Raw genomic sequence first — 25,848 nt, 5'->3', positions numbered from 1 at the left:
AGGACCCTTTCCCCCACAAAGATGACAACGTGTGTTTGTTTCTGTATAATTACAAGCGGGAGTACACCTCCACACTTCACACTTCAGATCTGCCTGTCTATTTATTGCAGTTTTGGCAAATTCATATGTCACTGAATGGGACCCTCTTGTTTGGTTTCTTGACTTTTTTTTTCCCCTCTCAAATTTGTCTATTTTGCTGGTTTGAGGAGATTTTTTTTTTAAGCTTTCTCAAACTTTTGGTCAAGCATTTGTGTCCCTTCTTGCTTCAGCCCCTCACCATTTATCTGATCACAGATATCTTAGGGAGTCCAAATTAAGCATTCCTCCCAAACGTTAAACCTGCAACCCATTTCAAAGACATTCTTGTGCCTCTTGTTTAAGAGGCATTCTTCATCTTTAAGATCCTGGGAATAAATTCCCTAAAACACACAGGGAAAAGGTGCAGGGTGCGGACTGGGATGCAGTCCAAGTATCATTCATGGTATCTATCACATTTAGTCCTAGAGTACATTGCAGTATTAAGGTGCTGACATACTTCTTAGCCTTTAAGGTGTATTAAATATGAAATGCAATACAAAAAAAAATTACTCTATCCCCTAGAGAGAGAGAATTGTTAACATTTATGGTTATGGTGGCAGTGCAAGAGGCCTATCGAAGGCTACAGGGCCAGCTCTGGATCTGTTCACAGACCAGTAGACCCAGATGCTGCATGCTACCCTCAGCACAAATTTAAATAGCCTTAAAGACTTTTATTTTTTTTAATTGAGCATCTGGTGCATATCAGTGTATTTAAAGACACCCTGAGCCAATTCTGCAGCTACTGCTGAATATCGGTCCTGGCAAATTTTCTCTGGAGCAAACGTGAGGCACCCTAGCAAAGCCAAATACACGTGGCGAGGACTCTGTTTCCTACAGGTCCTTGTCTCCTTACAGATCTCCTTACAGTGACTTTTTGTTCTGTGATGCTAAATTTGGGGCACTGGATGCCAGGGCATCGAGTGAGGCCAAGAACAACAAACAGCCATAAGACCTGCAGGGTCTCTTTTTAGAGTAGCCAAGGACATCGGAGCTGGCACAGGGCTGCACAGACAGCTTTAGATTTTACTATCCTAAACAATATTGCACTAATGAAAAATACTGCCACTCACAATTATCTCCTTTTCTTGTGAATATGTTGAGCACTGCCAGCTCCAACACGGATCTTCACACCACTGAACACTTATTTCCCCTTCTCCATGAAAGCCAAACACGTGTTCTAGTCTTTGGTCTCCACCCTTTAACAGGCCATTAGTCCCTGCAAGTACTGTCCCCTTAAGCTCTGACCACTAAATTCCTTTCAGAGCTGTCATAGAAGGGCTTTTCCCACACTTTTTGTAAATCCAAATATCCACTATCAACCAGACCCCATTAGTCAAATAGCTGCTAATTCCTTCTAGGATGCTGCAGAAGCATGTCGGGTAAAACTCCTGCCAACACCACAACTGCCCATGTCTTAAGGCTGGTGATGTTTTCTGGCCATCTTTTCCTTTTTGCCTTATGAGTTCAGGCAGCTGGAACTGCTCTGATGAGTCTTTCAAGCTTTCAAATCCATCTGTTCCCGATACTCCGTGCTTCCCTTCATATCAGAGCCTCTAGAGTTGGTATTTTACACTCATTATCTTTTCCCCAATTCCATTTTTATGTAAAAACACATTTATCGTGTTTGCCTGAGGAGAAAGTATTTGTGGTTTCCAGTTCCCCAGTGCTGCCTAATGCTTATGCACACAGCATTAAACGCTGTGACCCTTCTGTCAGGAAGACAGCAGAGGTTTTGAGAGGGGTCTAAAGCCAATTGTTCTATTTGTGGTATACTGAAGGGTAATGAGTTGGTTAAACTTGCCATTTGTGCTGCTCTGATTCCTTGGTTGCATGTCCACTAGTGGCAAGCGCAGAGAGGGTCTCCATTCAGCAGCAGATCTCCATGGAGCTACTTGGGAAAGAGGCAGGTCAGAGGATCAAGGATCACACACACAGTAAGTGAGGTGAGAAGAGTCAGCAGCCAAAGATACACGTGGGTTGGGACTTGGGCACGGACCTGGGTTTGCTTGTTAATCCTAGCAAAGGGTTCACTAAGCTTGCAGGGAGAAAAATTTGATCCAAGAGAGCCTGAGACTGTGAGCTGGATTCCCAGATTTCCCATTCCAGGCTTCTTGCTTCCCCAGATCATAACCGAGAAAACACCCAAGGAGCTGGCCAGACCAAAACATGAGGAGTGGCCATGCACAATGCACAAGAGAAACTGAGGTAGGCTTGCCAGAAGGACTGATGTGTGAGCACCAGCCAGGGAGTATCACCTCATTAGCATGGATGGACACCACACTCTGCCTGTGTGCAGGGTTGGAAAACTTCTCAGACTTCACAAGATCATTGTGAGATCAAAGACCTGTTTTCTCCTCAACAAAAGATGCCACAAAATCATTGCAAGCTCCCTTTAGACTGATCTAGTGACCCAGATCTCCTTGCAAATACTGCTATCAGTAAGGAGGTCACACCTTGCTTCACAGAAAAGGAAGAACAAACCCAGGGGTGGCTTCCCACCTTTCAGGACAGGCAGAAACATGACTCCCTTACAGGAAGAAATCTTGGAGATAACCAAGAGCTCCTGCCCTGACCAAAGACAAAAAGCTGTGCAGACCGCCTGGGTCTGCTAGTATGAGAGTTGGCCAAGGCAGACCTATGGCTAGAAGTAAGGAAGCGAGAACAGAGCCAGGAGGTCCAGCAGACAGGAAAAAAATGGTAATTCTTTGTACATTTAGAAAGGTAAATGAGAAGACTTGAGTAATTACAGGCCTGTCAGTCGGGCAGGGAATAGCTGGCTGCTTTACAGGAGTTCACAGAAAATATACTTTATCAGCATAACCTTTTTATCTTGATAGAATGATGAATCTGGGTGATAGATAAATTAATAATTTAATTATAATTGAATGTGAAGAGTGTATCATTTGTCCCACATGACATTATGACCAGGAAACTCAAATGGTAAAATCAACATCACCCCTGTAAAATGAACTGGAAGCATCACAACCCACAGGTCTCAACTTGCACTGAAAACATGCTAGCACCAGGAGGTGACCAAAGCACCCTGCAAGACACAGCTCTCGAATGGATACAAGCAAGTAAAACAGACACAGTCCTAAATCTCATCTCTAAGATACATCTCGCCTGATCACGGACATACCCAGTGCCAGCACCACCATCTCAGCTGCCACCTCAGACTCCATTTAGAACCAGAGATCACATCCAGCCAGGGAGAGCCCATTGGGAGGTTCAGCTCCAGTCTGTTTGCCTACAAGGGAGCAGGATGTACAGCTTCCTACCACAGTCAATGGAACAGGATTCAACTGTACATGTTGACTCACAGTGCTGCTTTGGATACCTCGAGGTATTCCAGACATCCACACAATGCTGACAGATCAAACACAGGGTCCATGGGAGACTTGTCCAGGTGGGGCACCTTGGGGAATCCAAGATAGTACTTAGAGACTGGTATTAAGGTGAGCAAACAGGGCAAGGTCTGGAGAGAGATTCAAGTGAAGCTAGTGTCTGCTTTACAACCAGAATAAGGATTCAGTTGCCCACGCAGGTCTCTGGTGCCATTTGAGATGCCCTGGAGACCCACCTTTGTCTCCAGCTGTCATTCCAGAAGGGCATGGGACTCCAGTAGGTCCTGTGTCACAACCTCCACCCCTGGAGTGAATTCTTATGTACTCCAGAATCTCTCACATCCCTGGACATCTCTGTCTAGGCAAGCAAACCCCACCTCACCCCATACAGGCATACCACACCAGGTTACTGGGAGCTCCACCAGGGTAGCTTTGAAGTGTTTTCTTGTGTCACCTTCACAAGTAGGGACTGGCAGGGGCCTGTGAGAATGTGATACACAGCTGCTGCTTCCAGCACTGCAACCAGGTACCCCTAGTCTTTCAGGCTCTGAGTTTTACAGGAAGAAGCAGTTGCTAACAGCCCCGCAGTGTCATTTAGCAGAGCCAGCCATGGGTTTCTCCATCTGTATACATTAGTACACGAGCTTGACTTGATGCTAGAGCATTCAGCGCTGAATGGTATCCATGTCTGGGCCAAGCATGTTCTCAGCGGGGACTGAACAAACTTCAGAGTTACCTGTGGGCATGTTCACATGGCATGATGCAGTGCCAGATGGATGTTCACATCTCCCATAGGCAGAAAGAGGCCTGCAGGTATCCCATTTCCTGGGCAAATATCAAAGCTCTGGGATATTGCACACGTTTATCTCACCTTCCTGTTGCTCTGATTAGGCACGCTCCTAGGGAATCCAGCTTTTCAGGGCACAGGGACTCCAGGCAGCCTTGTTTCTGATTCCCAGATGGCCTCAGGGAAGAACTGGTCAGCTCACACAAGCTCCTCCAGGTATGCTCAGTAATTAATGCAGTTACAGGCACCGGTGGAAATTTATTCTCCTGGAACAAAAAAAGGTGCCAGGGAATATGGCCAGATGAAACTCCAGGATCTTGCGACCACAGGCAGTGGGTAATTCACATGGAAACATCAACAAATGGACAACTGCTTTGCTAGATGAGACCCTGTCCAGGCTTCTCAGCAAGCCCAGGCAGAGCAAAGAAAACACAAGGACATCACTGCTAGCAAGAGCAGGTGCTAGATTACCACACTGTCCCCTGCCCAGGTTCTTGCTATGGCCTTCAAAAGCTGTTGGTTAATGACAGATGAATGACAAATCCAACAGCCACCAGCAAAGCTCTCCCCATCCAGAGTCTGCCCCAAGAGCTATACCCAGCACTCACCGGGTGACCCTCCCGCAGGACATGCCTTGTTTCTGTCACAACTCTTCCACAAGCATGCAATAAGATATCTGGTGAGGAAGGTGGTGGCACCCTGCCTAGGGGTAAATACCTGCCCACTAGTTCAGACCTCAAGTTAAAAGGATGGTAGTAACTGCAAACAATCTCAGATAATAAAAGGGATAATGGTTTCATTTCTTAATTTTACCATTGATAGGCTTTCTGACATGGAGTCTTTCCTAATACCGAGGCCAGAGAGAGCAGTAGATTTACCAAAAATATAATGGATTTTAAAGGTATGTGTCAGTGCTGCTTTCTCAGATCAGCCTGTGTCTGTGCTCAAGAATTAGTTTGTAAATAGGAGGTTTATAAAAAATCAGAAGTTCATCATCAACACACACTCTTCAGGAACACACCAAGGGTTATACAGGTGCAATCTGGATCCCTAATAAGCTTTGGGCATGGTGTCTATTACCTCTTACTGGATAGAAGGGAGAAATAAAATCTCAATTTCTAGTTAGTCACAGAGATTTGATCAACACATTTGCGTTAATGTTCTGTATAGCACAAATTGCATAAAATCCAAAGAGACACAGAGAGCAAGTTACAGATGCGCCCAGAGCCCCAGTCCCACACTTGGCCTCTGAGCTGCTGCTTTTGGGAAAGGAGCATTTTTGCTTCTTTGTGCAGCACCTAATACACTAAAGTGCCAGCATAATATAAATGGGGTTCACTGGTGGTGCTATTGTGCATACACTAGATAGTCATAATCAAGTGTGAGAGAATTGCAGCATGCCCATACCTGGCAGGGTCACAGTTTGCATCCTGTGCTTGCAAGTATATATGCTGTGATTAGTGTAGTTTCAGCAGGGTAATTTTTCACACATGCCTGCAACAGAACAACAGTGCAGTTAATATACAAGAACCTGTGCAGGTGCCAGCATCAGCAACTTAACTGCAGCACCTTGACTCCATCACTACAGGGCAAGGAAGACAGGCTGACCAAGTGCCTCCCTTGAGGCAGGTCCTACTGCCTTCCCCAACCTTACCCTTGATTATCAAACTTCCACATTTTTCTCCTCTACCAGGTAGCAGCTGTTGTCTGGATGTATCCCTAGCTACTCAGTCCATTTGCTCTAATCCAGCAGAATAACCTCCCTCACAGGCCTTGAGTAACTGGTAGCAGGTAAGAGTTAAAATCCTGTTTTATCCACGCATTAGGACACATCCAGAGAAAGCTGACCCAGTCTTTGGGGCTATGGGTCAAAGAGCAGCACAAGATGGCACAGGCTGTATTATACACTTCTGCTCTAGCAAGATCTGCCATCTTTGCACTCAGGAGCACTTGGAGCAGGGTGAGGTTGGCATACTGGCCCCTTTTCATATTCTCAAAACCCTGGGTAAATCCAGCTGCAGCCAAATCACCATCCACCAAGAGTTTTTTGGGGTTTTTTGCTCAGTCACACAGACAGGAATTAGGGAGGGGATGATCAGGGCTCTGCTAGTACAGGACAAAGTACAGGTGCTGTTGTGAACAAGGCTGGCCACATCACTCACTCACTCACTCCTGCTTAGCCCACCACTCACACCATGTTCCCAAGCAGAAAGAGTTGATCTCTTGTTGGGAGAGTAAATATGAGTGTAATCTGTCCTTGTGCATGACAGAGCCACGAGCCCTTCTCCAAAACCCACTGCTGTCAGACCAGAGGCACCAGACACAGCTTGCCCACTGCAGCTGATCTCACTGCTGCAGCCCCTTACAGCCCCTTCCCCGTGAGAGCCCACGAGTCCCAGTCCATAAAACCTGATGGATGTCAATCCCACAGATGCTCATTGCCTAGCCCAGCCTGTTAATACATTTCTCCCACATGCTCTCACAGCTCCAGGCTCCTCTATAACTGCATTTTTGCACTGACAACAGCTACACCCCTGTCCTGTTTGTTTGGACCAAGAGTACCTCTCATCCACCACATGCCCTGCACCTTCAGGAGAAGGAAGCAGCTGTCTCTGGAAGCACAAATTGGCAGGATAAGCTGCTGTTAGCTGAGCCCACTGAGCTCCCCTACTTATTCCAAGTGAACTGCTCACTTTGAAGGGATAAACAGTCTGATTAAACTAACAGCTCTTCCTTCCTTGCAGTGATTCTCTTTGAAGGATAGAGGTAAAGCCAGAGCAAGCGCAATCTCTAGCAGCAAATCCACTGCTGACTCCTCCTGGGAGAGAGCCCTCTGTGTAGAACATGAGGAGGAGAGCCAGAGCAGGAAAGCTGGTGAAGCTTTGCTTTATATCAAGTAATCTCGTTATTGCAGTTTCAGAGTTAAATGGTAAATAGGTAGGACTGCTGGGCAGTGCAGCAGGGAGCAGGCCTGGGTCACTGGGTAATTTAGCTGATATAAACAATAACCTGCGCCTGGATGGTCAGCATCTGCTGCTGGTATGAACCTTCAGCACTGTTCAGAGTACCAGCGGAGCTGTGCAGCACCGGCAGCAGACAGTCCTGGCATCCGAGACCATATCCAGAAGTCCTAGGAGGGCTGATACAGAAGAACTAGGAAAGATTAACAGCTAATTAATCTCATTCAGTACAGGTGTACTACCAGGCCTTACCAAATGAATAAGGAAACTCAGTGGGTCTGTCCTCGGTCTAACACATTTCTGTGTTATTCCCTGATGCAGAAGGGGAACGGGGAGGGGGGGGTGGCGGCGGCAGGCAGCACAGATACAGAGAGCAACTCACACAGTGGCCTGGCATAAACTTGAAGCATCTTTCCACAACCTGACAAAACATAGAAAAAACAACGGTGATTTCCACTTTCCAAGGAGAGTCAGTGCTCTCCAGTCAGCCCTGGAGCACAGCAGTCTCCCATGGTCCTGTGGAGAAGGATGAGCCCTGGACAGGTATAACCTCTGTCGCAACAGCCAGACGGGGCCCATGTGCTTGTATCAGTATTTGTTCCCTTATTTTTCTAGGTTTGAATACAGCATATAAAGGATGACCATCCCTCCCAGACTTCTTTCAAGGCAGGGTCACACCCAAACCACCACTGCTGCATTTCCCAGGCACGACAGATTCTTTTGATAATGCGTCAAAACTCCCTGATGCTTGCAGCTCAGATTGGAGGAACCACTCCTGCATGATGCCTCCATTTGCAGCATTTCTGAGTACCCTTGTGCCAATGAAGTGCTCAGCAGTTGCAGTTCCTGGGTGGGTCTGTCTCACTGACCCCACTCTTTCCCAGGTCCCAAGCCTGCCTCCCAGGCCAGGACTTTGCAGCCAGTTTGCTCTGAGCGGTCTCTGTCCATTCTGCCCCATGCACCTTTCATTCAGCTGCACTGGCTCCTTCGTGGAGCTCAGCACCTGCAGTCCTCACCAATTTCACGCTGACATGGTGCACTGTCTGTGCTCCACATCTTTATTTCCAGGCAGATTAACTAGCCTTTTCCGGACAGCTACACATTACATTGTTTTGTGCTGCGTTCCTGCACTGTTCAGTGCAGTTTGTATCTTCATCAGTCAGTGTACAGCCTCAGGGCTTGTTTACAACACATCAAACCCTACTCTGAATAGGGAATCTTTTGCTTCCTCTTGCATTTATCTGTTGCACTCATCAGCCAGAGAAGTAATTCTCAGAAATATCAGGGAGGTTATGAATTCTCACAGTGCCCTACGACATGAGACGTATTCTCCCCTTTCAGCCTGGCTCCCAGACATGCCTTTCTTGAAGACATTCCTTGGACATGCAGCAGCACTGAACTTTGTTCAGCACTCATGCTGCTCATGCAGCTGTGGTCCTGCCCAGCTAGACCCCCGTCACTCACTATATGGTGCTCTGAGTGCAGCAGGTGTTCTCAGAAGAAAACCAAGTTGTCCAGGAAATCAGAGCATGAATAGTACAGTTTGTTTGCCACAGGCAAAGACAAAGTTATCTTATTTCTGGTATTTCCTAAGATCTCTGTTCTTGTCTTAACCCTCCCAAGATGGTCATAACAGGGTAAGGTTTTTATCGAGTATCTGAGCTTTCAAAAACAAGAGGGATGTGTCATGTTCTGCTATACTCTCCACTGAAGTGTGCCAATACAATAATCACAAAAAGGTTTTGGTTGGTGTGGACCCTGGAGGTCTCTTATTCAACCACTGATCAGAGCTGCCCTCCTGGCTGAATTACATCACTCAAGGCCTTCTGCAATCAAGTGTGGAATACCTCCTCAGATGGAGATCCTACCACCTCTTTGGCCCCTGCCCCACTGTTCCACCACCCTCATGGGGAAGACTGTTCCCTTATGACCAACCAGAAGTTCTGCTGTTCCAAATTATGATTGTTACCTGTTGTCTTTCAAGATTCTGGTTTCCTCTCTGTGACTATCTATTAGGTAGCAGGAAACAGCAGTGAGATCCCCCTTCGCCTTCTCGTAGCCTCTCCTCATCTGCTGTATGCTTAAACCCCCAGCTATCTTTGTGGCCCTCCTCAGGACTTTCTCCAGTATGCTGATCTATCTCTTCAACTGGGGAGCCCAAAATGGAACACTAGATGTGGCCTCACCAGTGCTGGAGTAGAGGGGATGCAGGGTCCCAAAAGGAAACCACTAGTAGCTGGCCACCAGTTGGACTTCGTATTGCTGACTGCAACTCTGTGAGTTGCTAGTCTAGCCAGTTTTCCACTGGAGTCCTATATCTTGTAAATTGAGAGACCATGTTAAAAACCTTGCTAAAGCCAAGGCATGCACTATCCATTGCTCTTGTCCGTTGTCTCGTCACACAAGGCAATCAAATTGGTCAGGCACAATTTGCCACTGGTAACTCCACACAGGGGAAAGGTCAAGTCTTCCTCAAGCAGAACAGGGTTACGACAAGTCATCAGCACCCTGAAGTCATTGCCAAGAAGAGTCTGCCATTCACAGTAGCGATTTCTTCTTCCTCAGTCTTGCACACACTTGGATTCATTTTCATGTGTTTTGCTAACGCTGCCTTCTTGCTGGTTCCCAGCTGAAGTTTGGAAGTTGCCCAGTAGCCTCCTCCAGCTTCACTTAACTTAAGGGACTGTTGTTTGCTACACAGCAATGCCTTGGTTCACCAGTCCTTTAACATGTGTTCACAGAGCTCAATCTGCGACAGGTTGGGCAACAGTTACTGACCAACAGGCAACTGTTAAATGCAGCTAAAACCAGCTGAAGCCCAAAGACCTGAGACTCCACGCTGTCTGGTCAATGCAAACCCCTGGCCTTCTGCAATAAAGACAACAGGAATATTATTGGGAAACTAATAAAATCCAGTGCTCCCAGTTTGGTTCCTTGACTGTCAAAATGCTGTAGCTGGTTATCAGGACTGAAAGCCCTGACCACCCACAAGGCCAAATGACATATTTGCTTTGCAGTCTTAGAGTTGCTTTCCAGTGCTCCACATGACAGCCCAGAGATGTCCCTAGATGTGTGCCATGCTCCACCATCACTCACTTATTGATGGGGTCAAGGAGCTCAGCGGCATCAGTTCAGTGTAGACTTCTTTCTTATTGCAGGTTCTCTAGCTTGAAAAACTGAGGAAAAAATGGTTCTACAACTAATAATAGAAGCTGTGAAGAGTTAAAATGTCCCAAGAGTAGAAGAGGCTTTGATTAATTTCTCCACATAAAAAGTTTCTAATTATACTGAGTCTTATCTCTGTGCTAGAGCGGATTCATAACTCTGCCTTTTGTCCTTGATGTGTTCAGCAGCAATGGTTAGATTTTGGACAGTGCAGGGATGACAGTTCAGGAAAGAAAAGCAGTTACCAGGCATCCTCCAGGGAGGAGGGGCACTTGTCCAAAGCCTCAGGAGCTCCAGAGGTGGGTATTGAGTAAAAGCACAATCTTTGATGAACGTGTCCTGACATGTTCATCATGTCAGCTATAGCTATGGACCAGACCTGAGTTATCCCAGGAAGGTCTTATCTTCAAGAAGAAAGGTCCATCCCCAGGAGCTCCCAGTGCTGGGCTAGCAGGCTCACCCAGCCAGAGTCAACACGCAGATGGGAACCCTGTCTTTCCACCATCATCAGTCAATAGCAGGCCTACACTCTCCAGCTCGGCACTGCATCCCGAACTCCCAGGCGTCTCCTGAGAGCTTGTGCAATGGGAGAATGTGCAAGCACTTCTATTAGGACAAAGCAGTCAGCCAAACACTTAAGCAGCACGCAAAATCTCCTTACATAACTTCCGAAACAAAGGCTGCCCGTGCAGCCTTTCTACTTAGGCAATCAAACACACCCCCTCTTGCTCCCTCCCGTATAGAGGGCAAGTTATCGCGACAGGATTCTGCATCACATTTCCACCTCAGGTTTCTGCAGTGTGCACAGGCACACGTATGCACACGCACATGTGCTGTTCTCCCTTGGTTTTATGCAATCCCTGATGTGCAGTTCAATGCAGAATGTAGCAGATACGAGATGCAATTTAAAGTGTGAGTTATACATAGTTCAGGTAGTGACAATAGCATCATTAACAATGGCCAAACTTGCTGTTGTGGGCCACATAGACTGTGGGGACCACCATACAGAATAAAAAGCTCTTGCACTCACCAGTGTCAGAGAACGAGCCGACAGAGAGCCCAGTCCTCTCCCTAGACCCTGCACCCCTTGCAGTCTGCCAGGTGGTAGCAAGCTGTAAAGGCTGATTCATACCACATGCTTTAGAGAGCATCTTACCGGGAAGAACTGGGTAGGCAATGGTGATACGGACAAAGATGGAGCGAGCAAATGCTGTAGGCACTGGTGCTCAAGCTGGGCCAGAACAGTGCTGTGAATGGAAGAGCTGGTCCTGCACTGCCCTTGGAACAGCGGTAGATATGCCACAAAGACCCTCCCCTGTGGGGAACTGGCAAATATGAAAAATAAGTGGCAAAAAATAGTGATTTTGCAGTAATTGCAGGAGTAATTTCTCAGACCATGTCACCTTACAACCACAAACCCACTCTGGCCAGCTCCTGAGGACAGCAGGTCCGTGGGGTCTGAAGGAGGGGCAGAGACTCCTGCTTGCAGGGACACATTAAAAAGCAGTAAAATCTACAAAGCAAATGCAGTTCCTGATGTACTCCCTCCTCTCTGTGTCCTCTCTCTTTGCTTTCAGCCTCCCTCTGTAGTGTTGCCCACAGAGGAGTGATGGGTTATCCCAGCAAAATCCCAGAAAAGGCCATTATACTAGCAGCAGAGAGCTGCTGCCAGCACAGTGAAGGAGCCATCTCAAACACCATGAGCTGTGGTGAAAAGGCCTTTTTTTGCTGGCTGTTGTTGCGTGCACAGGGGAAGGCTACAGGTAATGGTCTACCATCCTGGGACATGCTTGGCAAATGTATTAAAGAAACATTTTGCAGCATAAATCTACCCAGAGAAGCCAAATGTGGGAGCCGAAGAACATCCCACTCAAATGCACACACATGCACACTTGCTGCCTACATAGCTGATTTCAGCTCTGGAGACAGGCCAAATCCTCACAGTGCTGTGAGGTCCCAGAAGACCAGAGCGAGGATGCTGCTCGGGGCTGAGCGGGTAAGTCTTTCCCTCCAGCACAGAGCAGCTCACACTGAAACACAGTACGGGAAACTGCCGTAGCTCTCCCAAACGATTTTATTTCCCCACAGAAGTTTAACATCTAAAAAGGTAGCCTTAAAATCAACTTTCAAAAAGCAAGAATCCGAAGTTGTATTCACTGGTGAGTATTTTGGTTCTAGCTTCCCAGCTGTGTCTGCTCCAACAAGAAAACAATGTTTGTCCTCATCTTGGGGCCAGGGTATTTTGTTAAAAGCACAGTATTTCAAACAAATCTTGCTTTTCCTCCGTGACAGTGTCTGAGCAGTCCCATGACAGAAATACTTGCAAGTCCTTTGGTACAAAAGGAGAAATGGCTTTCCAGGGCAGTGCCACAGCAGCTGCAGAGTTCCCCTTTCTCGGGCTGCCAGTTGCAACTCTGCTCACAACACCCTCTGAGAGGCACATACTCTGCCTGATCCCTCAGCTGAGGCTAGCACAACCCTGAAAGCAAACTAAACAGAGTGGCTGCGCCAGCCCTTCTGTGCCTTACAGCTCCAACCTTCGGAGCTCCTCCATGTCCATCAGAGATGTTCACCTAGCCTAGGACTCTGCCTCTGGCAGAAGTAAAAGGATTTGCTCTTTAGGATGCACACAAGCCTGGCCACTCTGTAGGCATCCTCCTTGCTCTTCCCCAGTATCCACAGCTGTTGTATCAGGGATGTTAGAGGAGATGTCCCTGACTGCTGCCTTCAGTCTCTGCTGATGGACCTGTTGCCTCTGAAGTTTTCTGAGCCTGCTGTTACTGCCTCCTTCAGCAGCAACTTCCTCACTTTTAGCTGCTGCTGTGTAAAGATGAACTTTCTCTTATCTGCCTTAAACTGCACTCCTAGGTTCATCAAGTGCACATAGTTCTAGTACTGTGGGATTTGATGAATAACAGCTCTGCCTTCATCTTACTCACCAACTCCATGATTTTATGAACCTCAGCCACATCCCCCCTACCACCTTCTACTCTGCAAACTGGAGTCCAGGTCTTTTTGGTCTCGTAAGGCGGCTGTTTCATCCCCTTGACCATTTTAGCTGCTTCTCTGCACCTCTAACTTGAGGTGCAGAGAGCAGAGCTACACAAAGAGAGATGCAAAATTATGCCTGGTGTCTCCATGAGGATGCCCAATAAGCTGTTGGTTTTTTGGCAGCTGCTGCTGCATACAGAGCTGATGATTGCAGAGAACCACCAATGGCTCTGGGGGCTCTTTCCTGAGCTGTACATGCCAGTTTCAAATTCAGCATCATGCAGAGAAGTTTGGAGGGAGTTAAACACAGGAATGGTTGGTGCAACCTGCTGTGGCTGCCTCCTGGAGCAGAGACCTCACACAGGAGTCATACACTGCAGTAGAGAACCGTGAAACCACTGAAAACAGAACATGCTCCTGACGCAGCCCCCTGCCCTGCAGGTCTCTGGCTTCCTGAGTCAAGGAACCAGCAAGCAGTAGGGGTAAGAGAAAAGCACCTTACTGACCAGGCTGAAGTCTACCACCCTGGACCTCAGCCTGGTTCTAGGTGAGCCCAGATATTTCCAGAAAGACATGGGATGGTCAAGGACAAGGGGGATTTTTCATGTGAAGGAGCGGATTAGACATGTTGGGTAGACGCACGAGTAATTAATACAGGAGAAGCAAATTATTTCAGCGCTACAACACATGACAGCACAAAACTCAGCTGTAATGGGAACACTCCAAGCCTCCTCAGGCCATTCACCTCTATGGCAGATGGGGATTAGCAGCCTTCTAAGCCAATCTAAGGACTCCACAGTTAAGGGTGTAGTTTGCGCTCATTTATAAGCCTGATTTCACAGCCTATATTCCTCAAAAAAATTCTTTGCATTTGAATTTCACACACATTAACTGTGGCCAGAGCAGAATTTTGGCAAAATGTGAGCTGAAAGGAGCAGAGAGGAGGGATGAGAGAGAGGAGAGGGGGTTTCTATTCCAAGAAATGCCTTTTCTGCAAACTGTTTGGCATTTATCACTCACAGAGCGATTCCTGATGGCTAAGGATGAGATCAGCCCAAGGCTAAGGGAGAGAGAACCACCCTAATCCCACCAATTTCAGGACAGCTGGGTATCTGCTAAGCCTGCATTCATGATAGCAGAGTAAAATTGAGACCACCAGCAAGAATTACTGACACATTCCTGGGTACTAGAGCTCCAAAGGACCAAGCTCATAATTTAGCCCCAAGTCCAGACCCTCAATGACTTGAGCCAGGGACCACCCAAGCACAGCCCACCCCTCCCAGCTGGAAGGCTACACATTTTTTAGGAGCAAAGATCCTAAATGGCAGAGAAGCCTTCACAATATCCCAATGGTTAATCCTCTGCACAGCTCTTATTTTGCACCCTCTTTCTTGTTTGAATCTATGCTTCACTTCAGCTGCTTGACCTCAGTATCTAGCTGAGATTATTCTCTCTTCCACTGTAAGAAATCTTCCACACTTGCAGTGAACTGCGGATGAAAATCAGATCATTTTTTGGTCTCTTTTATAATGCACTTTGAGCTCTTGGAACTTTCTCTCAAAAGCAGACTTTTTAGCCTCTAAATTTTACTTGTGGCTGTTTTCTCTGCCGTTTCTAAACAGACTTTTTAAACGCGGAAGTACTTTACCTGTATGCAGCATTCGTATGATAGGGATGAACAAAAAGACAATTCCTCTTTCTGCTCTTACTCAGGGTTTCCTTGCATAAATATCCTTCTATCCTCAGCCACCAGCTCACACCTCAAGCTCGTGCTTGTCATTTATACTTCAGGATCCTTAGCTTTCTTCTGTGTCTTCTTCCAAACAATAGTACCTGCTGTGGAAATGTGAGTGCTGTTTTTCCGAATGTTGTTTTACAATTACCCATGCTAAAATGAACACATTGTTCTTAGCAAGTCCAATTCACCAACCAGACTCCATACAACTGAACAGTTGCTACCATTTCCCTTTTACTGATCCACTGTTTTTTCTCTGTATGATACATGAGAAAATAGTCCTGCAGCAATTCCACCCCCCTACCCACCCACTAACACTTGTGGTCATTGATAATTAGGGCACCAAAACAAGGCAGGAGTAGCTGTACTGCATCAGATCAGAAGTCTCTCTGACTTGCTAGTCTCATTCCAGCTGTGGTCACAGGCAAATGCACAGAAACAGTGAGAATGAGGCAGGCATGTGTGATACCTTTCACAATGCCTCCCCAGTACCTTGAGCCAGATGTGTTTTCTATGTATTTGCAACCCTCAGCTCATCTCTCCTGCATTAACTTGCCCAGTCTCTCCTTGAGCCCACAGTCTCTGCAGGTCTCCACCACTGAGAAGGACAGACTTTACTCCCACTTTATTTCTGACCTTTCAACCAATTATTTATACTTTCCAGCGCATTTCTTCTTATCCTATGGCTGCTTATTTTCCTCATAGCCTTTAGTGAAGGATGCTGTTGAAAGCATTTTGGGAATCCCAGTACAGTCTCTTAAATAAATTGTTCTTGTCCATCTGCCATACCAGAACCCCGCTGCCTCTACCCCCATGATTCACCTACAAATACCATTCTGTGGTATTATGGGGTAAAGGAAAATCAATCAGATCTTTTCTGGAGCTCCTTTTCAAATTTTCCATACTTCAGCTTTTAGATGCAAAGATGGTTTGAGAAAGCACTTGCACATCACCATTTCTAACTCAGCAGTCTCATTCTTGGCTTTCTTAAGATGTCTGAAGCAAGACAACCAGCCCAGATGGTTTATCACTGCCCATTTCATCAACTGGATCCATAATCTCCACTCCAGTTTTGAACATATCCTCTGATAAGTCCCCAAAAAGGTTAATTACAGCATGGTAATCTCCATGTTTTCTTCTGTATTCAACAATAATGCAAATAATGGCTTCAGCTTCTCTGCAATGGGCTCATCTTTAAAAATTGCTCCTTTTATACTCTGATCGTGTGCCGGCTCTGTCAACTCCTTGGCACACTTCTTGTTTCTGATATATTTGAGGAAATTCTACTGTCTTCTTTTTTAGCTGTTTCTCATATTCTTCCAGCCTGTCACTGGGGCCAGGAACTCAGTGATGCATACCCAACACAGGGATGCAGTACCACCATTGGCCTGTCGGTCCAGCCTTTCTTTCCACAGGGTTTCTCTAGTTTTTCCTGGGATGGTTAGCCTGCACACTTCCTTCAGTTTACAGCCCTCTGTCAAACATCATCACTCAGCTTAGGGTGCCCCAGGGAATTTCTGCCTTGCCTGGGATTCCAACATGCCATTTAGACCTGCCAATCCACTCCCCCATTTCCAAAGGTTCTTGGAGATCTAGAATATACCTGAACTACAATCTGCTGCATAACTTTCTCCCAGGCTGTGCGACTGAGCCTAGCTCTTAATCAGACTGTGCAGCAAAGGAATTCAAATGCCCTACAGAAGCTTTAACATACAGCATTAATACATTTCTATATTTTCAACAGCCCAGATTATAATCCGGCCAAGAGATACCACTCTGGTTTGCAGGGCAGAACTTACTTTCCACAGAGCAAAACTGGCAGACGTTCATCATGCTGATGATCTGTAATATGCTACGATCTACTGTTTCCAGAGCTCCAGCCTGTAACTTGGGCAGGAGGCAACCTTGAGTCAACAGCTCAGATACAGGGCAGAGCTTGCACACATGCCATTTCTCTGCAGTGTGAGACAGTACTGTCCTCTGGCAAGGCAGCACCCTGGCCACCAGCATCACCAGGACTGGGGCACTTGGTCATTTCGACTCATAAAAGTGGAGAAGTCTGAGAACCTTTGTCCCCAGACAGTTCCCTGTTGTCTTACTTTTCTGGCAAGTTTGCTGAGGACACTGTAACCACACTGCTGGGGACGTAGCTGCTTTAACCATGCAGAAGATGTTATAACAAGCAGAGCTGACATGTAAAAAAAAAAACATCTCATTTCACAGGAAAGCAAAACTGAGATATGGATTTGCCTGTTCAGTGGCTTGACGTTTGTCTTGTGTCACAGACTCAGTCATTCAAGAAAAAACATGTCATATTCTTGTTACTTTCCCCTTTGTCACTAGACTAGAGGCATGAGCCCAGGCCCCGTGGAGAGGGTTCCTGCCCTCACACTCAAGGACTGATTCTCTACTCATGTAGGAAATGCCACCATAGCCTTCAGGGGCCAGAGCCAAGAGAAGCTGTGAAACACAGAAAACCAAGCAGAGCAACCAGCATTATTCCCAATCCCAATGAGATACGGCTTTGGGGACCACTTGCACTGGCAGCAGCAAGTAGAGAGGCCTTCCATACAGACATGCTGAGCAACCTTTCTGCATTCGCTCCAGTCCCACCAGCTACTGTGCCCCATCCATGCCTGGATTCATGACGATGATTTCATGTAACTGAATTTGTGCCAGTCCTTCACCCACAGACAGGACACACCAGGCTGTTTCAACTCACTCATCACTGGAAATGTAGAAGTCTCCATCCCAAACTGAACTTTCTGGACCATGATTTTTGCTGCAGACTCATCTAATCCCATTTTGAACACACTCTGCTTTCAAGCCTCAGCATCATGTGAAGGTGGATTCATAAAGAGATGTGAACGGATCACATCCATTCATGCACCCACTTCTTACACAGTGGGAAATGGCAAAGCATTTCTCTCTCTCTCTCTTTCTACCACAGATGTCTGCTACATTCCCTTCAATTCGCTCCACCCCAAGCTGGGTGCTGCCCTGTAAACCACCCTTTATAGAGAAGCCAGCTCTGGCCTCCTTGCCGGAATTTCTGTACCTCCTCCAGTCAGCTCTACTGCCATCTGCCACAGATACTATTGACACCCTGTACATACCACTCTCTTTCCTCTGAATTCAGCTTCACATGTTCTTGAATTGAACGTAATCTGCCATTTTATGCATGAGCACCATGGGACCCTCTTCAGCTCCTTGCATTCAGCCCTAGATTTGGCTCTCCTGAATCATTTTTTTCCCTACAAATTCGCCAGCTCACTATTCACAGTCTTCTCTGCATCCTCTATGAATGCACTGATCAGCATAAATACCAGCATGGACCTCTGTACACTGCCACTGGCATCCACCACTGCTGTGAAAATGGGCTCAATACTCCTGTAAACAGCTATTAATCTATGGGCCTGCCTCTTCACCCCTTGAAAAGTTAGTTTTCTTGTAGGTCACTGATGTGGGAACTCACTCGAAAGATGCAAACCTCTGCGTACAAGTGTACCAACCATACATCGCCCTAGCCCACCAGCTTGCTCACACCTTCAGAGAGCTTGGATACACTTCTGAGCTTTGAATTTCTTCTCTAAGAGCCAAATAAAACTCTTGCCCCCATTACACTGTATTAATTCAACCATCTAATAAAATTATTCTATGTTGGTTTTAACAATTTGAGGCTGTTTCAACACTAACTCTGCTTCCTAAACGAGTCCAGGACTCCCTTCACTCATGGACATCACATTCCTGCATCCCTCAAAGACTGGTTTAGGCCTTAAAGCACAAGCCCGTCAGTAGCTAAACAGTTTCACTACTGCACGCCTCCAGCACCACTGGGTGACTGCAGTCAGCCTGGGAAATGTATTGATCTGCTCCAAAACCTCTTCTTTGCCAACACTTCAGTTTGACAGAGTCCCTCAGCCCTGTCTCTCTCTGCACAGCAGATAAGGGAACCTTCGTGGGACACCACTGCAGCGAGCAGCAACACAAGGAACTCGCTGCTGCACAATGGCTCTGTTTTCTTTGTGCATCCTTACTGCTCCTCATGTGCACACCCCAGGACAAAGCTGCCTGGATGTCTTCCTGAAAATTCGCCTCATATGAAGACTTTTAACCTCTAAATATATATAGCATCAGAATACAAATGAGAACAAAATGTCTCTTGAAACAGGGGAAACTCAGACCAGTGTCCCTGCAGAGTCAACTTGTCCTTCAACTTCCATTCAGCAACTTTGGGTGGCTTCCTGGTTTCCAAGGAACTTGGGACCCTCCTGCAGCTCCGCAAAGGTTCTTTGCTGCCAAAGCCTGGCTGTGTGTTGGCTCCCCAGTCCCCTCAGAATCTCCTGGTCCCTCGCCACAGAGCAAGTTCTGCCCATTCAGGTTGTCCACCCGCTCCCACAGCCCCAACAGCTGCTCCAGATGTTCCCCCCGACCCACCCCCCCACCCCTCAACACCATGCAGTACATCTGTGACAGCAGGGAATGAGGACCATTGACTCAAGACCTTCACACAGTGGCTTTAAATATTGCCTATGGCAAAGCCAAGGATTTTACCTATTTAGGTGTTCCCTTTAATTTCCTTTAAATGGCTTCCTCTTTTTATGTCATTTAAAGACTTTTTCAAATTCCTGCTGCTGCAGTCAACTTTTCTGGCTCTTTCCCGTCACAAGGATGTTGAATTTTAGTGCATTACAGTTAGTATTAAAAAAAGCATATCTTTGATAGTGATATATTGATCCAGGTTCTGTGTATTACTCTGGAATAAATCAAGTTACTTCTTCCCTTGTAAGGTCTTTCACAGGTTGCTGCATAGATTGTCATTTATGGTGTCTAAAACTCATTTTCTCCCCCAAACAGAAGCAGCTTCTCCAGCCTCAAACTGTGTCCAGTTGTTCAAGGCATTTCCCTGCAATAATAAAAATCTCATTTTCAGTAGCAAAGGATTGCAAACCTGGATCTATAACATGTCAATGTTTCATGGATTAAACCACTGTAACCAACAATTAATTTCACTTATTACATGCTCAGATGACTGACTAGTTCTCAGTAACAGAGGAGTTTCTGGAGCTGGTGTTACCTTCTTATAAGTGAGTTTTTGAATTCTGCTCTGAAGTTACCAAGAAGAAAGTTCTGTTGCATTTGTCTTTTCCTGTTAATTTTTATGCCAGTTTTTCAAAGAACATTTTCTTTGTGACTGGCATTTTGTATTGTTTTGTTTGTAGCTATTTAAATGCATTGTTTTGACATCATGTCCATTTATACTCAATACATCATTAATTGGGGAGAATTTCATTCCACTGCAAAAACAAAATCCTCCAGAATAAATTCGTACACTATATGCAACATTTTCTACACCAAAGCTAGGCAAAGCCACTGTTCAAACCATAACAGAGAATACAGGGAGATCTCAGAGAAGACTCAAGGCTGTGCTGTACCTGTCCTACCAGTGCTTGCAGAAGTAGCAGGCACAACCCACGAAGCACAAACCACCAGCCAGGATTTGAAGTCAGCTCAGAGCTGTGCTGCAAGCCAGAAGCTAATAAATGTCACCAAGCCCGCACAGAGTAGATTAGAAACGGCCATTTGGATTTTGGCCATCAGCCTGTGCAGCGCAGCCATGATAGCTCTCTGAATTCCTGCTGAACGTGAATAGACTGTGGGAAAAGTCCACCTGTAATTTAAAAATTACCTGAGTGGGTTAATCTGCCTCAGGAAGTCACTCCAATGGTCAGGACCTTATTCCAAATCCCAGCTGTCCTCTGCCAGCTGCCGGCCACTGGATCCTGCTCCAGTTACTGCTGTCCTCCAGACTGGAAGACCTGTTAACAGAGCAGGATTTTTTGCTGAGACACTTAGGTACCATGGCTAAGTAAGCCCTTAATGCTCTTAGAAATTCAACAGTTAAAGTAGATAAAGGTTATCTGATACTCCAGTGACCTCCAAGTCTTCTCCGGTCACTGTGTCTCAGAACAGTGCCATCCATCCTTTGTTCCTCAACAGCTAAGGCTACATTCAGCCTTATTAAAGTACATATTTTGTTCCAGCTTAGCAAATCACCAGCCCTACCCTCCAAACATTTTGTCATCTGCACAGCACATCAGAGGCACTTCTGCTTTTGGTACAAATTCTGAATGTAGCCAGACCACGATACAGGTCATTCTAAGACTTTGCACTTTGAATAAAGCATGAGGTCTAGAAGTTAGAGAAACAAAGGTCAATGCTGAAACATCTGAGAGTTGGATAAATGAGATGTTGAGGGCTTGCTGCAACACAACAGCTGGTGGAAGGCAGGTTGAACCCACCCTACAACCCTGTCACATCTGGGGTCTTGTATTCACTCCCCACTCCTCTCTTCTCTGCTGCTCTGGGCTCGCTGCAGTCAACCATGAATAAATCCTGTTTTGATGAAAATTATTTCAAATGAGATAGCCCCCAAACATACGAAACACAAGCTCTGGGAGGAATCCCCAAGCATGGCCGTCAGGTTCTGGTTCCTGCTGCACAGGAGAGCTGTGATCTGACTCACAGCACTGTGACTCGGGAGTAACAACCGAAGCCTTAACAGAAGCAAATCAAGGACAAGATATTTCTGTACAGGGTATTTCTGTAAAATCAGCTTGGTTGCAGGTTAATGAGTTTGATAAAAGCTTGCACTGGTCTGTAACAAGCATTACAAATATCCAGGCAGTACACAAATGCAGGTGAATTGCCTGGACCTTGATCTTGATATAAAATGAGTTACAGAAGTCAAAGAAATACCAAAACATCTGGCTGCAAGCTCTGCAGGATAGCTCAAGCAAGCTGCAAAGAGAAGCAGTTGAATGCCCAGATGCAACCACATCCCTGCAAGACTCTATCTCCCTGCCCAGATGGCTGCAGAGAAGTGGCAGGCTCACTTCTTTGATGAGACGGATCAAAATGGCATGAGACTCCAGCAAAGGCACGGTGACAGCGGATGATAGTAAGCGACTTGAACCACCCACATACAAACATGCGGCACAATGGGTCACAGTTCAGAGACAGACTATCTCCACGTTCGACACACTGCTCTGTGCAATCATTCACTTGGAGCAAGGAGAGGAGCAGGAAGAAGTGGGGAGGCTGTTCTTGACTTAGTTTTAAGTGGCACACAGGGGTGACTTCATAAAGCAATAGTAGCTGAGATGCTGCATTATAGCAGCCCTAGTGCTGTTCAATTCAGCATTGCACGGGGAAGCCAGGACCAAACAGCAGCAAGTGACACTAAATAGAAGCAAATGCTAAAAATCAGTGTGAGGCTAATTAAGCAAAGCCTAAAGGGGTTTTGAGGAGCAAATCAGTAAAGGTATAAAAACAAACATGTCAAAAAGCCATCAGGAAAACATGGGGCCATTAGACTGTCAGAGGTTAAAGGAAGCAATTATGGTAGATGAGGATATCACAGAGATGTGAAATGACTCTTCTCCTTCCATCTTCCTCTCCACCTTCCCTGGAGATTTCTGTGCCTTTGCAGAACCTCCAAGGTGATATTGTCCATGGCTTGGGCAAACACCGGCTAGGAAACATTACCATTTTCAAGTCCATTTGATGATTTAGAAGGCATCATTCTCACTCCATTCTCCAACCTCACTTCCAGAGGCAGTATCCTTTAGAGGGACTACCAAGGAAAGGCAGGAGCTTCTGGTCTGACCCTAAAAGTCAGGAGGCAGGTGGCAAGACACCAGAAAAGGCCAAATTCAGCTAATCAGAAAGGATAATCTCCAGAGATGTAATAAGAGTGATAAGAGAGTGGTCAGACAGAATGGATTTTTTTTAGATTGGGGGGGGGGCAAGGGCAGAAGTTATAACTGACATTGCTAAGGTATTTTGGAAAGTGTTTTAGCTCTACATTCCTGCTGGTCCTGGGTGGAAAGTTTACACCAGGGTGGTTTATTCTTCCTCTGTACATTAATATTAGCTGCAGCCAGGACACGGGGCTGGAATGTTTTCACAGATGACCAAGGCTGGCAGCTCTTAAACTGATATCAGTGGGAAGTGAGTGAGATTTGGTTGCTTCTGCCCAGTGCTATACCTAAGTGGCATAACTGAAAAAAAAACCCAGTCCCGCACCCGCTGCCTGTATGCTCATACTTTGCACGGTCCTTTACACTTCACTGAAGGATGCTGCCAGACCACTGCTGGCACATGTAGGAGGGTTTGGAGGACTCAAATAACCCAGTTCAAGAAAGGCACATACTCCCAGAGAACAAGGAGACCTGGAGGCCAACACTGCTTTGAATGTAACACCCCCCTTTGCAGCCCTGTGTCATCATCAGCAAGAGAGAACCAGAAAGATTTAGGCCAGCAGGGACTTCGGAGGGGATCTCAGGCAAAGCGAAGCTGAGGAGTACCATCCTTCCCGGGCATGGCAGAGTGAATCTGTGCAGAGCAACTCCAGTTCCCAGGAGCACCAGGACACCCTGGCAGAGGTGGCTGCATGACATCAGCCCCCTCGGCTCCCTGTTTACATTCGGTCCCTGGCAGTGGCAGATGCTCTGGGGCTGAATCACAGGAATTTGTTATGGCAAGCACCTGCTGCACACTGAATGCCCCCTCTTCCTCTGCACCCATCCGCCCTGCCCTTCACCGGCCATCACCTCTCAGGAGCTGCCTGTGTGATGGAAAGCGTGGGCGCTGCACCCGCAGAGGCAGGGGACAGCCGTCTGCTGGCAGCCAGGCTCTCTGCAACACACCTGCCTTTCAGGAGACAAAAAAAAGTTTAAAAGTACCACCTGGAGCTACTAATTCGGCAGGGAGAGGGGACAGATGGGGGCCACAGGCTGGGGAAGGGAGGGGCTCTGGGAGGGGGAGAAGGACTCCATGCACTGCGATTATCTCCCCTGATGAAGCCCTGCCACGCTGTAGCCAGTGCTGCAACAGGCAGGCGGCATGCCCTCCCAGCCCCCCTCCTCAACCAAGGAGGGAATCGAAGCACAGCCCTGAGGGACACTACACTCCTGAACATCCTCCTCCAGCAAAGACATCTGAGGAGAGGCTGGGGGATGACAAAAGGCCCTGAGAGACTTGCAGTGTCACCCAAGTACCTCCTCTCCAGAGGAAACTTCCCACCCCCCCCCCCACCCCCGACTGCCACGTGCAGTGCCAGGAGCCACCCACACCTTCCCAGGGCCCAACCCAGTGTCATCGCCTTCCATAAGCCATCCTACGAGACCCTCTCCAGCTTCCCCACCCCATCTCACCCTCCCACTGGAGCCTCCCTCATGCACGAGGCCACGCTCATGCCTCAGAGAGAAGCCGTGCCTGCACACACTCTGCTCCTGGGGGAAGACCTTGGGCAAGCTGCTCTCACATCCTCCAGCTTGCCAGAGCTATTTTCCAAAGGCAGCCCCTTCTCCAGCTAAAGAGAGGCCTCCCATGGCCTCACTTGGCCCACACTGTCCCCAGATCTGCCCCACGGGCTGTGCCCTTGGATCCTGAGCACTGAAGTCACAGCTGGTGCCAGCTGCAGCTCCTCTAAGGTCAGCTGGGTGAGGCCATAACACAAGCAGCATCACCTTTAGGGCCACATGCAAACACAGGGTGAAAACTGAGGCAGAGCAGCAATCCAATCTGACCACCAGAAAGCTGTTCCTCCCACAGCCCCTTCCCACAGAAATTATGACTAATGGAGACATCCCTCTTGCACAGCATTTGTGCAGGAGAGCATCAGGGTGCGGAAAAGCTCAGCATAAAAGCACGTGAGGAGGAGTTTACAGTGATGTGTGAAATTAATGTACACATTTGTTTCAGACCTACTAAAGCAAAAGGGGTTAATTTCTCCTCCAGGGCTGCAGGGGGGAGTCCAAGCTAGAAATATTTGGGCTGGCATGAGGAAGCACTCTGGTGTTATCTTCTAATGGATGATAACATGGATGGGTAACAGCAGATAAAGGAGTTGCCTGGGAGATGCCATGGGATAGCAAGGACTGGACACTGACTTCTGGGGACTGGCAGCCAAGGACTGGAACAAATGCAGACTTCATCCCAATGCGATTCAGCCACAAGTCTGAGCGGGGACCAGTCATGAGTCCAGGCTGTATGTGGGCTGCTGCAGAGACAGAAACAAAGTTCTTAAACCCTGAAGACCAGAGACAGGCCGAGCCACCCTGATGAGCATGGGTCACACACCAGCATTTCAGCTGTAGCCCTTCTGATCCCACAAACCACTGAGATTGTCCTCCACGGATCAAGCTGCATGCTGCCTGCTCATCCGCGCTCAACAGGCTGGCCGCGGGAGTGAGAGGAAAGCCAAGGCCAGGCCTTCAGCTGCAGGAGCCACGGGAGTTGCTTTGCGAATTGACATATGCTGAGCACGTGGCCCAGAGGAGAGCGATCCCAACCTGGGCAAGGCCAGCTACCCCAGCAAGCAGTAATACCTGGTGGCAGGCAACCTCGCCTCCAGCCCGCGGCCAGCGCCAGCCACCCATCACTCAGCCCGGAGCTCTGCCGCCTGCTTTGCAGACCACAGATCCCAGCCCCACTGGAAGAGTCACCACACGGGGGGTCCCAGCCAGGCGTGCACCCTGGCCCAGCCTGGGGACACAGCCCTGGGCACACAGCCCTGGGCACACCGCCCGGGTGGCGGTGCTCCCCAGCCGTGGGGTAGAGCCATGGCAGCACAGCGGCTGTCCCAGGCCCGCACCGGGCACCTCGCTGAGGCACGCAAGATGCGGTGGACTCCGGCGGGGCCAGAGCTCGGCCCCGACGGCGCGCTCGGGCCCGCCGAGCCCGGGGAGGGCTCCTCTCTGAGCCGGGCAAGGCTGCGAAGCA

General features: G+C 47.6%; 1 long non-coding RNA gene across 1 annotated transcript; it reads right to left on the bottom strand.

The window, feature by feature from the left end:
* Positions 1 to 1,873: 1,873 nt before the first annotated feature.
* On the bottom strand, positions 1,874 to 20,875 carry LOC130141610 (uncharacterized). Its single transcript, XR_008819100.1, has 4 exons — positions 20,750 to 20,875; positions 5,617 to 5,703; positions 4,294 to 4,475; positions 1,874 to 1,966 (listed from the first exon to the last, which is right to left on the bottom strand). It is a non-coding gene; the product is annotated as an uncharacterized LOC130141610 (long non-coding RNA).
* Positions 20,876 to 25,848: the final 4,973 nt, after the last annotated feature.

Source organism: Falco biarmicus, chromosome 19, assembly GCF_023638135.1.
Source record: "Falco biarmicus isolate bFalBia1 chromosome 19, bFalBia1.pri, whole genome shotgun sequence".
In the NCBI taxonomy this organism is placed as follows: domain Eukaryota; kingdom Metazoa; phylum Chordata; class Aves; order Falconiformes; family Falconidae; genus Falco; species Falco biarmicus.
Note: the sequence above shows the minus strand (reverse complement) of the source record. Positions and strands in the feature narration are given on the sequence as shown.